Source organism: Phyllobates terribilis, unplaced genomic scaffold (assembly GCF_046119375.1).
Source record: "Phyllobates terribilis strain yellow unplaced genomic scaffold, ASM4611937v1 Scaffold_5__5_contigs__length_657084704, whole genome shotgun sequence".
NCBI classification, from domain to species: domain Eukaryota; kingdom Metazoa; phylum Chordata; class Amphibia; order Anura; family Dendrobatidae; genus Phyllobates; species Phyllobates terribilis.
Window position 1 is genome coordinate 530,159,214 of NW_027362765.1, and position 12,551 is coordinate 530,171,764.

Consider the following 12,551-nt stretch of genomic DNA (forward strand, 5'->3'; position numbering starts at 1 on the left):
GATATGGGCATAAAAGGGGACAAACTTATGGTGTGACCCCCATGCTCCCCTGACCTCTACCCCATTCAGAACCTTTGGAGCATCATTAAAAGGAGTGTCTATGATGGCGGGAGGCAGTTCACATCTAAGCAACAGCTCTGGGAGGGTATTCTGTCCTCATGCAAAACAATTGAAGCAGAAACCATCCAAAACCTGACAAATTCAATGGACGAGAGAGTTCAGAAGCTCCTTTCGAACAAGGGGTCCTATGTGAAAATGTAACATCACCTAGAATAAAGTTTTGAGTTGAAAACTGTTTGATTTCAGTTTCTAACAACCTGCTAATGCTTATAATTTCAAAAATGACCATTTTTTTGGTCTTTATTGAAATGAAAAGGTTGATCGAAAAGTTTGGGGGATCTAAGAGTGTGGCAACCCAGTAGTCATGATTACTTCGAATTCTGACAATATGAGGGTCATGCTGCAGGTAGTGCAGCAAGAAGGCACTTATGTGTCTTGCGCATCTCGGAGCCCCAAAATTATTTTCCGGGCTAGATGCAGCTAAAAATTATTTTTAATTTTAAATCTGGTGGAGCTTATTATAGATGGCCTAATAGGATCAGTGCTGCACACTGCTACAAAGCCCAAATTATTTTCCAGTCAAGATACAGATAAACATGATTAGTAATTTGAAAGCTTAAAACGGTTGGTAGGGTGATTTTAAACAATCATCAAGCTTTTACTCTCCCCAGGATGACACAGGGGTAGAAAAGTCGTTTCGGATCCATGATTTGTTCATCTTTATGAACGTGAGTCTGTCTACATTATCAGTGGAGAGCCGCGTGCGCTTATCTGTCAGCACACCACCAGCAGCGCTGAACACACGTTCAGACAGAACGCTGGCTGCGGGGCATGACAAGATCTCCAAGGCGTAAATGGCTAGCTCCGGCCATTTATCCAGATTGGAAGCCCAAAAAGAGCAAGGGTCCAGTGACACAGTCGTGGCTTCAATGTTTACTTGGAGATACTCCTGTACCATCGTCTCTAGGCGTTGACTATGTGTCAGACTTCTTGTCTCCTGTGGCCTTGCAAAGGATGGGCTAAAAAAGTGGTGAAATGATTCCGCAAAATTGATGTTACCACCAGATACTGTGGTTCTGTTACGGTTTGAGTGCTGAACACTTGACGGTCCCACGGTTGGCAAGTTGGAACTGTGAGATTCACTACGTGCACCACTGGTATTTTGTGGAAAAGCACATGTAAGATTCTGCAACAGTCTCTGCTGATACTCCTGCATGCGTGCATCCCTTTCTATGGCAGGAATAATTTCTGCAAATTTTCTTTTGTACCGGGGATCTAACAGTGTGGCAACCCAGTAGTCAGGATTATTTCTAATTCTCACAATTCGAGGGTCATGTTGCAGGTAGTGCAGCAAGAAGGCACTCATGTGTGTTGCGCATCCAGGAGCACCAAGTCCCTGTTGTGTTGGTGGCGAGGTAACAATCATGCTTCCTTCCTCTGTCCTCTCCCCCCAACCTCGCACAACAGAAATGTGATCAAGGTCTCCCTCATCTGATGAGTCTTCCATCAGTTCGTCCTCTACTACTTCCTGGGCTCCTGCACCTTCCTCACTAGTTTGGCTGCTACCATGCGCCCTGGTAAAACCATCTCCCCCACCCTCACATGCCTGCCGCCTTGGTGCTGCCGACCGTCTGGACCTTGCAGATGTTAGCCCTTCCGCATACAACTCCTCCTCCTCTACTTCCTCCACCTCCTCTTGTGCCACCACCTGACTCCGAATTCTGTTTAACATGTGCTCCAGCATGTAAATCACCGGAATAGTCATGCTGATAATGGCATCGTCAGCACTAAACATCTTCGTCGCCATTTCAAAACTGTGCAGAAGGGTGCATAGGTCCCTGATCTGAGACCACTCCTCCAGCGTGATTTGCCCCACCTCTGAATCTCGTTGGCCCAGGCTATACGTCAGAACGTATTGCACCAGGGCTTGTCGGTGCTGCCACAGTCGCTGCAACATGTGCAGAGTTGAATTCCACCGGGTAGGCACATCGCATTTTAGCCGGTGAAGTGGCAGGCCCAACGACTTCTGTAGAGATGTAAGTCGCTGAGCTGCGGGATGCGAACGGCGGAAGTGAGCACACAGCGACCGTGCCCTCTGCAGAAGGCCATCTAGTCTGGGATAGTGGGCTAAAAATTGCTGGACAACCAGGTTCAACACGTGAGCCATACAAGGCACGTGTGTGACATTGCCCCGGCGAAGGGCCGCACCCAGGTTTGCAGCATTGTCGCACACGGCCTTCCCTGGTTTCAGGTCCAGTGGAGACAACCATTCATGAAATTGGTTCTCCAGAGCTGACCACAACTCCTCAGCTGTGTGACTCACATTTCCCAGACATTTCAATGTAAAAACCGCCTGATGACGTTGAGCCCTACTGCCAGCATAGTAAGGAGGTGTGCAGGATCCCTTCTGCGCAGTTAGAAAGCTTGTGGCATGACCAGACAGGCTTTGGGTGCAGGTGGAAGACCGAGAGGAGGTTGAGGAGGCAGAAGCAGTGGAGGAAAAATGACATAAAGCGGATTGACGCACAACTCGTGGGGACGGCAAGACTTGGACAGCAGCCCCTTGTCCTGCTGTCACCATAGTTACCCAGTGCCCAGTCAGCGACATGTAACGCCCCTGTCCATGCCTACTCGTCCAAGTGTCTGTGGTGAAATGCACCCTGTCACACACAGAGTTTCTCAAAGAAGCGGTGATGTTGTGTGCGACATGCTGGTGGAGCGCAGGCACACCTTTCTTTGAGAAGTAGTGCCGACTGGGCATCTGGTACTGGGGCACTGCGACGGACATAAGGTCTCGAAAATCCTTTGTGTCCACCAGGCGGAAAGGCAGCATTTCTGTAGCCAAGAGCTTGCAGATGGTGAAATTCAACCTCTTAGCTTTCTCATGGCTAGGAGGAAATGGTCTTTTACTTGTCCACATCTGAGGGACCGAGGGCTGGCTATTGTGCTTAGACGGGGTTGATAAGGGTGTCCCCGGCAAACTGCCGGTCTGTGAGGAAGATGCAGGCGGACATGTTAGGTTGCCTTGATCCAAAGGTGGTGCTATCGATGTCGGACAGCGCTCAAGACCAGCTGGTGTTACCACCTCCAAAGAAAATGATGACCTGCCAATCACGCTGGCTGTTGCGGGTAAAGAGGTGGCAGGTCTGCGCCCCAAAACAGGTGTGACTGCTGTCCCCCCAGTCACAGAGGATGAAGAGGCCGCGGATGCACAAGATATGGCAGACGGTGGTTGGCCCGGCCGGCTAGACCGCATTGTAGCACACTGAGCTTCCCACTGCAACTTATGCTTCATGTCCATGTGCCGGTTCATGCATGAAGTACTCAAACTATGTATTTTTTGGCCTCTACTTAGCTTTTGCTGACAAATGTTACAGATAACACGAGTTGGGTCATCTTTATCGATCTGAAAAAATGCCCAGGCTATGCAAGGCTTAGCACCCATGCGACCTGAAGAGCCACCACGACTTGTGGTGAGAGGCAGAGTTGTGTTTGAGGATGCAGTTGTTGACGTGCTTCCAGTACTACGTCTCTGTCCAGGAAGGCGCAACCTGACCTCGTCGTCACTAGCATCTTCCTCCACCTCCTCTGCTGACCTCATCTCTTGGCTGACTGTGGGTTGACAGTAAGTGGGATCTCCGACCTCATCATCATCACCCTGTGCGTTATCACACCCGTCGTCCTCAGAGCCAACCTGTTCCTGCCCTGACAAAAAACTAAAGTTGTCGCTCCAATCAGGTATTTGAGTCTTATCATCGTCTTCCTCATTGTCTCCACCAACAGGAGTTACAGTTTGGGAATGAGGGTCTACATTATGGTCAGAACCTTCTGCGTCTGGTCCTGGATCCGACTCATAAAGATTCTGGGCATCAGTGTAGATCATTTCCTCGTCTGGATTCACAGAAGCGCTGGAGTCGACCTCTGATTCCCAGGCTATAGTATGAGTAAACAGCTCTGCAGACTCAACCATCTGTTCTACCTCATACTCAGACGGGCAGCTGGAGATTTGGGAGCTGTGAGGAAGCAAGTGCGATTTGGGTGACACCTTTGAGGACTGGAGTATTTGTGATGTTGAAGTTGATGTGGAGGAGAGCCCACTTAAAGGAGCACTTGATATCCGTTGAAGCACCTGCTGTTTTTGTGCCTCATCTGGAATTTGTAGCGATTGGCGTGGCCGTAAGAAAGGGATCTTATCACATTGTCCGCTAAAAGAAGTAGACATTTTAGTTTGGCTGGAAGATGGTCTTTCTTCTGCACCTACCCCAGGGACACAACCTTTTTTCCCCTTCCCAACACGCCTATTCCCCTTTCCACCAGCAGCAGGCCTTTTTCCACTCATTTTGGTGGTTAACTAATTCACAACTCTGGAGTTGTTTGCACAAAAAAACAATGGATGGTAACCGAGCAGAGCTGAGTGGCCAAACTGTGGTATTAGGCCAAAACTATTGGCTGGGTTAGATGCAGAAAAAAATTATTTTTAATTTGCAACCTGATGGAGGTCAGTATAGATGGACTAATAGACCAAGTCCCACACACCGCTAGAAGCCCAAATATTTTTTCAGAGCTAGATGCAGAAATTTTTTTTATTCAATTTGCAACCTGATGGAGGTCAGTATAGATGGACTAATAGACCAAGTCCCACACACTGCTAGAAGCCCAAATATTTTTTCAGAGCTAGATGCAGAAAAAAATTATTTTTAATTTGCAACCTGATGGAGGTCAGTATAGATGGACTAATAGACCAAGTCCCACACACCGCTAGAAGCCCAAATATTTTTTCAGAGCTAAATGAAGAAAAAAATTATTTTTAATTTGCAACCTGATGGAGGTCAGTATAGATGGACTAATAGACCAAGTCCCACACACTGCTAGAAGCCCAAATATTTTTTCAGAGCTAGATGCAGAAAAAAATTATTTTTAATTTGCAACCTGATGGAGGTCAGTATAGATGGACTAATAGACCAAGTCCCACACACTGCTAGAAGCCCAAATATTTTTTCAGAGCTAGATGCAGAAAAAAATTATTTTTAATTTGCAAACTGATGGAGGTCAGTATAGATGGACTAATAGACCAAGTCCCACACACCGCTAGAAGCCCAAATATTTTTTCAGAGCTAGATGCAGAAAAAAATTATATTCAATTTGCAACCTGCTGGACGTCAGTATAGAAGGACTAATAGAACAAGTCCCACACACTGCTAGAAGCCCAAATATTTTTTCAGAGCTAAATGAAGAAAAAAATTATTTTTAATTTGCAACCTGATGGAGGTCAGTATAGATGGACTAATAGACCAAGTCCCACACACTGCTAGAAGCCCAAATATTTTTTCAGAGCTAGATGCAGAAAAAAATTATTTTTAATTTGCAACCTGATGGAGGTCAGTATAGATGGACTAATAGACCAAGTCCCACACACCGCTAGAAGCCCAAATATTTTTTCAGAGCTAGATGCAGAAAATTTTTTTATTCAATTTGCAACCTGATGGAGATCAGTATAGATGGACTAATAGACCAAGTCCCACACACTGCTAGAAGCCCAAATATTTTTTCAGAGCTAGATGCAGAAAAAAATTATTTTTAATTTGCAACCTGATGGAGGTCAGTATAGATGGACTAATAGACCAAGTCCCACACACTGCTAGAAGCCCAAATATTTTTTCAGAGCTAGATGCAGAAAAAAATTATTTTTAATTTGCAACCTGATGGAGGTCAGTATAGATGGACTAATAGAACAAGTCCCACACGCTGCTAGAAGCCCAAATATTTTTTCAGAGATAAATGAAGAAAAAAATTATTTTTAATTTGCAACCTGATGGAGGTCAGTATAGATGGACTAATAGACCAAGTCCCACACACTGCTAGAAGCCCAAATATTTTTTCAGAGCTAGATGCAGAAAAAAAATATTTTTAATTTGCAACCTGATGGAGGTCAGTATAGATGGACTAATAGACCAAGTCCCACACACCGCTAGAAGCCCAAATATTTTTTCAGAGCTAGATGCAGAAAAAAATTATATTCAATTTGCAACCTGCTGGAGGTCAGTATAGAAGGACTAATAGAACAAGTCCCACACACTGCTAGAAGCCCAAATATTTTTTCAGAGCTAAATGAAGAAAAAAATTATTTTTAATTTGCAACCTGATGGAGGTCAGTATAGATGGACTAATAGACCAAGTCCCACACACTGCTAGAAGCCCAAATATTTTTTCAGAGCTAGATGCAGAAAAAAATTATATTCAGTTTGCAACCTGATGGAGGTCAGTATAGATGGACTAATAGAATGATGCTATGCCCAAAAGATTTTACTTCACTAGGTGCAGTAAAAAAATTGGTATTCTATACACAGGTGGTATATCTTGCAACACAGATAGGCTACTCCACTGACTAACACACTCTGCAATAGGCCAAAAAGGATTAGCTTTGCTAGATTCAGCCAAATGCTGTTAAAAAAACTTGCACAGCACTGGCACAGACCTGCCTGGCAAAAACTGATAGGAACTGATGTAACCTAGTCCTGAAAAGGACTCCAATTACAATTAGTCTTTACTCCCACAATCTATCTATTTAAGAGCACAGACCTGCCTGATAAAAGTCGTAGGAAATGCTGTAACCTAGTCCTTAAAAGGACTGCAATCACAACTATTCCCTACTCCCAAGCTATCTGTATATTTGTGCGAAAATTGGCTTGAAATTAACAAGGTATAGCGCACACAGCAACAGCGGTGCCGTCTAACACGCAGCTGCAGCAGTGAGAAAATGGTGGCGACGGGGAAAATGGCTTGGTCTTATAGGGCAAGGACATGTGACATACACTGCCAATCACACATGCCCTTGCTTGTGTGAAAAAAAGCACTTCGCTCCGTGTGTGCGCTGCTGATAGGCTGACAGATTGCACCTCCCCACTGCAAATGCGGGAAAGAGAAAAAAAAATGGAGATCTTCATTGTTCCTGCAGAGATCCATCCCCTGCCCCTCCCCCCGCCCCGCTGTACACTCAAACTGCGTATTAACATTAATTTTCATCATTACTGAGAAAAAATCCAGTTATGATTTTGGTGCACGAACAGTTATCGAACATAACCTCGAACAGCCGAATTTTTCTCAAATTGTTCGTGTTCGCCGACCGGCTCGAACACCGCCCAAAACAGCTCGAATTTGAGATTGGCGAACAGTTCGAGTAGAACAACGCTCATCTCTAGTTAGCATCAGAGGTGATCAAATCTTTTGAAATTTGAATTCGCCAGCTTTGGTAATTTTTTTCCCTATTTCTTTAGCTAAGCTGTGAGCTGTGATATTTTTTCACTAAACAGGGTCATCCCAAAATGGTTGCTGAGCTGCATTCCCTGCCACCGCTTTTATATGGCCTATGATCGGCTGTGTTATACTGTGTGATGTGCTACAGTATATGATGAGACAGCTGCAAAGCATTATTGGGAAGACCCTCTGGCCTCGCCTGAGGTCATGTCAGCACTCGCTGGCTGATGCATCAGCTGTATTGTGTAAAACAGTGGTAGCCATTTTTGGAGGATTTGTGCAAATCAAATCACAAGTTGTTCAAATTTGCCTAATCTAGTGAATTTCCAAAAAATCAACTCAATTTTGATTCTCAGCAGATTAATTTGCTCATCTCTAATTAGCACTGTTCATTTGCAGTGCTGGAGTCTTGGGTTTAAGTCCCAGCAAGGAATTTGTATATGTTCACATTGTTTATATGGTTTCTTAGAAGCACTCTGGTTTCCTCCCATGAACCAAAGACATACTTATCGGAAAAGTAGATTATGAGCCCCATTGGGGATAGTGACAGAAATATCTGGAAAGGGCTATGGAATGTGTTGGCATTATATAAACAAGTATGGTAAATAAATATAAATACCACATGAATAGGCCTAATGTGTTTAATGCAAGAAGCATGGGGATTACTTGAGGCAATATAGAGATGAGAAATTCATTTTGAGTGCAATTGAATTCTACCAGAATTTCATAAAAATCTGTTTTTGCAAAAATGCTAATTTTTGATAATTTGCTTCTGCTTAAAATCAGTTTCTGGGTGCCATTTTTCTGAATCATAATAGGCATTAAAAGGGTAAAAAAGTAAAAAAATCTTTACACTCACCTCATCACTCACATCTCCGCTACCTCCACTACTCACCACCACCTTTGGAGTATTCTGCGTAGGTTTGTGAGAGAAAACGATGAACATTGTAATATTGTGAAGCTGTTGACCTACTGATCAGCTGCGCAGAACCCTTGCAGGCACCATGGCACCAGAAGTCTGGATCACTTCGAGAGGACCGAAGATTCCAATGTGAGCGGTGGCAGATCAGAAGACACAGTGAGGGCTGTAGGGTTGATGGTGAGCCTCTAAGGGGCCAAATTGGTGAGCGGAGGGAGAGTATAATGATTTTCTTTATATTTTACATCTTAAGTTTTTTATGCTTTGAGGTCTGGATTAACCCCGGAGTATAAGGAACATTAAATATGCAGACTAACTTCTCCACAAATAAAATATCATGGGTAAAACCGCACGAATGGACCATACAAAAGTTACTAATGCAAGGCACAAGGGTTTACTAATTTAAAGGGGATTCTGAAAAAATGGGTCAAATATTGGAAAATAACATTGCTCATCTTTTCAATCCCCTCCGATCCACTTCAAATGTTCTAACAGTTCCTGAATAGTGAGTGGTATAATGGCTTAGTGCTAATTGTTGATGTCAGTAATACAGCTAAGAAGTGAGTTCTTTATTTTAGAATATTGTCATCGTATGTTACCTCTCCTTAAGAAACCAGACACCACTGTTACTGTAAACCACATTAGTAACCCTATGTACTAATACAACCTCATGTGCCATACATTATGAATATTATATTATTTTTAATCTTGCTTTTTAAATTCCTAAACTCAGCACAGAGTATGGCGGAGACAGAGATGGGCACAAGATGGGAATGCATCAGTATCAGTATTATAGTTGGTTACTTGCCGCTACATTACAGCATACCATTGTGACTGTGCCGCCATCTACTTCTAACTTGCCTTCCCCCTCTCTTTTACGCGTCCTTCCTCTGTTGCAGCCTAAAGCACCATTACTGCTGTTGCAGCAGATGAGGTAGGCCATTACTTCTTCACTGCCCATTCTGCCAGCTGGCTGTCCTCTGGGCTGAGCGCCATCAGCTACCCCTGGTGACAGAAAAGTCTTTCTAAAAACCTTTCTTGTAACAATCATGCTCCAAATTTAGAGAATGTATTCAATATTTTACCCCATAATAGCTGTTGGACTTTCTTTAACAGGATAGACCATTGCAAAATTTATTTAAGAAGTCTATGTCATTGGGCATTTGGATGACGTTCATAGCTTTTGTGAACATGCTTGAAATTTGAGTACTTCAAATTTTTACCAATAAAATGCTGTTAAAAACATACTTTTTCAACCGAAAGTATTTATCTGGCTCTAATGCATCACATCTCAAAAATTATTTTGAAAAACAGGTTGTCCAGACATATAATATTGATGACCTATCCTTAAAATAGTTCATTAATATCGGACTGGTGAGGGTTCAACACACAGCACCCACACTTATTGGCCTTTAATAGCCTGGTAGCGTCTGATGTGTAGGGGCTACTGCCGATAGAATAGGAGATGATCTGCATTTCTTGGTGATGGCTGTTACACATTAAACAGAGCTGTGCTAATCAGATGTTTAAATCCGGCCACTAATAACAGCTAATTGCTAGGGGCACTAGGTGTCGGACTCCCATGCTTCCCATATTGATGAGCTATCCTACTAGAAGTATGGACAGTCGCTTTAATTTTTAGACTGGAACCTGGAACCTGGAAAGTGGATCAAACAATTAAAGGGGAGAATAAAGTTACTAGTTTATGATTTATTGTCTTCTGGACATCATGGTAAATAATATCTAGTGTCACTTGTGCATCTTTTTCATTAGCTCTCCCTTTTTAGTAATTGAGTCTAAAGGGTCAACTTGTGTCTGAATAGATCTAAAGGCTGAACCAATTCTAACCAATCAGATTTAAAAGAGTATGTCAGGTGACATAGTCAACAAATCAGCTGCTATATCCTATTTTCTAAGAAGACAAGTCATGGAGAGGGTCCTTAATGAGAATTTATTGGCTGATATTTTGGTCTGATACATAGATAAAATACAGGACAGCTGTAATTTACTGACAGATAATCACTTAGGAAAGATTATATTTACATGATGAGTCTAGAATGATTGCTACAGCATTTTAGTGACAGATGATATATATTTTTTAAACTCTTTTTACTGAAAAATTCCACAGGATAATGGTTACACACAGATACTGTCATAATATAAGGTCAGGGTAATCCAAACATTAACCATTCTCAGTTTAATACAATTTACATCACATTCTCAATAATCAGAGTAAAGAGTTAGAAGAAAACAAATAGTTTGAAACATAAGCTTCATTGTGGAGCACTGCACTCTTTACTAAACTGGCCCATTCCCTATCAGAATTCAGTATATATATCAATTACAGTTGCAATAGAGGTACACTCTTACAGCCCATATATATTATATGTCATTTCCCGTGCACTCAAAAGGGCATATATCAGAACTCAAAACGTGAGATTAGCGAAGTCATGGCACCAGGGGACAAGTGTGTTAAGGGTGAATCACACCATCTTTCCCATATCCTTTGGAATTTCTAGGGACATCCCCTTTTTCTATATACTATATTTTCATACGCTATTGTATCATTCACTAGTTTTTTCCATTGGTTGATAGTAGGAGATTTCCCTCCCATCCATCTTAGTGCTATTGCTTTCCTGGCCATAAATATAATCTCTCGAAGCAATATCCGATCATAGTGTGTCCACATTTCCTTGTCCACAATACCCAAGACACAAAACTCTACATTCAATTGGCATCCCAACTATCCGTTCTAGTGTAGTTATCACTTCACCCCAATATCTTCGTATTATCCCACAATTCCAAATAAGATGCCTGAAGTCCACTCCTGATTCCCCTGATTCATCAGATGCCATTCTACCAAATCTATGCATTCTCACTGGGGTCAGGTAAGATTGATGTAGTATATATAATTGAATTAATTTATTATTGGCGGCTGGTGACACCACCATATGCGCCTCCAGCGCATCATTCCACTGATCATCAGTTATAGAAGGGATTAATTGCCGCCATTTACTCTCAACAACAAGTTAGGTAGAAGTGATTTTAGAATTCAGTAGAAAGGTATATAGAGAAGATACCACGCCTGTGGATCCTTGAGTTTTTAGTACTTCTGTTAATGGGTATTTAGATATTCGCCTCCTAGGATATGGGAATTAATGTGTTATGGCATGCCTCATTTGTAGATATCTGTTGAAATTCCTATGAGGGATTCCAGACTTTATATGAATTTGATCAAATCACAAGAAAATTTTGTTTTCAAACATATGATTAAGTGTTGTTATTCCGTGTTGCTTCCAGAAGATTGTGTCCTGTAGGTTTTTAAGCTGCGGAAATTCAGGGTTATCCCACATTTCGGTTTCTCCCATTTGATAAGTAAATCTCACGAAACACCTACTCTCACGCCACACCTGTATTGCTAGGCTATGTGCAAATTATAAGCCCTGTGGTGGTCTGTAAGAGCCTTCTAATATAGCCCATGGTGTATTCCCATTTAATAAATGTAAAAGATGCACTTCTCCATTAGTGAGTTTATCACTACTTATCCAGCACTTCAAATATCGTATCTGACCAGCTTAATAATAGAGAAATAGGTCGGGCACCGTGCTACCCCCTAGATCCTTGGGTCTCTGCAGAGATCTAATACGTAGTTTGGGCCTTGCTGAGCCCCAAATAAATGTCGCCATGCTGCCCTGCAGTTTCCAAAATAATTCCTTGGAGATTTTAATGGATGAATGTTCTAATACATACAAACAGTTTGGAAGGATAATCATTTTGATTTGGTTGATTCTTCCCGCCACAGACAATGGAAGTTGGGACCAGCTTTCAAATTTTTTCCTCATCATATCCTTTATGGGGTACACAATGTCACTCAGGTCCATAACTGGGTTTTGAATAATTATAATGCCTAGATATTTGAATTTTTGTACTACCTGTAGTCCAAAAAAAAATGGTTCGGTCATGTTATCTATAAGTGGCATAACCACAGATTTGCTCCAATTGATTTTAAGGCCTGATAATTCCCCAAAGCAATTAATAAGGTCAATTGCTCTTGGAAGGGATTGTTCTATTTAGTTTAGAAAGAGGATCAGGTTGTCTGCATATAACCCCACTTCATCTATTCTAGAGTTTATACTAATGCCCTCCACCAGGTGGTCCTGCCTAACTTTAAGGGCAATAGGCTCTATCGCTAGAGCAAAGAGCATCGGAGATAAGGGGCAACCCTGTCTAGTTCTTCTACCCAGGTTAAAGTATTCCGATAGTATTCCATTTACTAGAATGTTAGCTCTTGGCATATAGTAGATCAATTTAATCCAGC